The 2,151-nt window shown below is 37.4% G+C and overlaps 1 pseudogene across 1 annotated transcript; it reads right to left on the reverse strand.

The window, feature by feature from the left end:
• Positions 1–558: 558 nt before the first annotated feature.
• LOC307111263 (ubiquitin-conjugating enzyme E2 L3-like) lies at positions 559–1,010 on the reverse strand (annotated as a pseudogene). Its single transcript has one exon. The product of its transcript is annotated as a ubiquitin-conjugating enzyme E2 L3-like (transcript).
• Between the last annotated feature and the right edge of the window lie 1,141 nt (positions 1,011–2,151).

Raw genomic sequence — 2,151 nt, forward strand, 5'->3', positions numbered from 1 at the left:
CCCCTTGTGAAGTGGAATTATTGTTCCCATATTAAAGGGGAAGAAACAAAGACTTTGATAACAAGTGTCTCCAGGCAACTTAGCTAGTTGGGGACAGAGCTGAAATATAAGCCTGAAGTTTCTGACTCCAACTTCTGCACATCATTATTTTCCTTGATGTCCAAGAAGCCAAGTGCTTGGTTTCTCTTGCTCTCTTTTACACTCTACTGATCTGCTCAACCCCATGTCACCAAAAGAGAGACAAGAGAATGATGGAGAAGAAAACACCACCAGTCCCTCCCCTGACTCACCTAGAGTCAAGGTCACCAGGAAGGTCTCTGCTTTTGTTTTATTATCCCTGGAAAGCATCAATACATTTTTTTTTTGGAACATCTTAAATTTTTAATCCTTTCTTTACAGGTTACCTAAGACCACTTTTGATTAAGAAAACTGTAGAAAGTTAGTAACTGCCACAAGCAAATGCCAGGTGGTGGCCCGTGTCAATTTTCCACAGTGTCCTGCTTTGCAGGGTATCTGAATACACTGCTTGGGGTCTCTGCTCAAACTTGCTGGAATCAGTTAGTCCACAGGTCGTTTTTCCCCATATTTCTTTGTAAACTCTTCAGCATTCTTACAGAACTTTTTACGGTCCTTAGAGTATTCTTCAGCTAGGTCAGCCCGAAGTGGGTGCTCAGTCTGGGGGTCATCCACCAGTGCTATAGAGACTGGATTACTTGGTTGGTTTTCGTTGCTGGATTCCAGTTTTCAGCACTAATTACTGGCAGACAGACCTGTCCCTTTTCATCGATGTTGGGGTGATAGATCTTTGTTTTAAATGTAATCTTTGGTGGTTTGAATGAGTATTCTGCTGGAAAGTTGCTTTTGATTCTGAAGGCCCCCTTTTCATATGGAGGGTTGTCAGGAACAATAAGCCCTTGCCAAGCTTCATCAACCTGGATGTTATGGAAGTTTTTCATTCCACATTTGCGGATTTCTTCAAGCTCCTTCATCAGCCTCCTGCTGGCCGCCATCTTGGATCTGGTCAATACATTAATTTTTAACCACTTCTTCCCTCCTGCTTTTTCCCACACCCTCTTCTTAATATTAATTTAACATTAGGCTTACTGTAACATATCTCTAATAGTAAATTTCCTGCTGTGTTTTAGGATTTTCCCCTCTTTGATGCAGCTCTTTTTTTCCCCATTCTTGAAACTATCTGTTAGAGACTATGCCTGCCTGAAAACTTTTCCTAATCACTATTTTGATTCAGTATAATACTTTGGGGGCAGTTTTAGGAATATAGTAAATGGGACAGAGGAGAATACGTGTTCCCATGAACAACAACAAAAAAGCTAGTCACACCAAAACACAATCCATAAAATAAAAGGACTTCATCAAAATTAAAACCAAATGTGCTTCAAAGAACCCCACTAAGACACTGAAAAGCAAATAACAGACTAGGAAAAAATATTTGTAAATCATGTATCTAATAAAGGACTTATATCAGAATATTTTAAAAAAACTTTCACAATTAAATAATAAGACAAATAATTCAATTTAAAAATAAGTAAATGATTTAAATAGATTTTTCATCAAAGGCATAGAAATATTTAATAAGAATATGAAGATGTTTCATGTCATTACCAATTAGAGAAATGCAAACAATAATGAGTTATCTTTTCACACTCACTAGAATAACTAGAATCAAGACAGACAATAACAAGTGTTGGAGGGGATGGGGAGAAATGGGAACCTTTATACATTGCTGATGAAGATGTAAAGTGGGAGAGCCACTTTGGAAAATGGTTTGGTAGTTTCTTAAAAAGTAAAGCATAAACTCATCATACAGCCCAGCAATTCTGCTCTGACGTATCTACCTAAGACAAATAAAGCCAAATGTTTACACAGAGACTTGCACAGAATGTTCATTGCAATATTATTCATAATAGCCAAACATTATGCCAATTGAAAGAAACCAGATGTACAAAAGAGTACATATTATATTCCATTGATATGAAATCGATAGAGACAGAAATTAGATTGGTGCCTGATGCTGAGGGTAGTAGGGAGATTTACTGCAAAAGAGCATAAGGAAACTTGAGACAATGGAAAAGTTCTAAAACTGAGTGTGGTGATGGTTGCACAACTGCCAATTGGTTAAAAATAATTGAA

This window comes from Cnephaeus nilssonii (assembly GCF_951640355.1).
Source record: "Cnephaeus nilssonii genome assembly, chromosome: 2".
In the NCBI taxonomy this organism is placed as follows: domain Eukaryota; kingdom Metazoa; phylum Chordata; class Mammalia; order Chiroptera; family Vespertilionidae; genus Cnephaeus; species Cnephaeus nilssonii.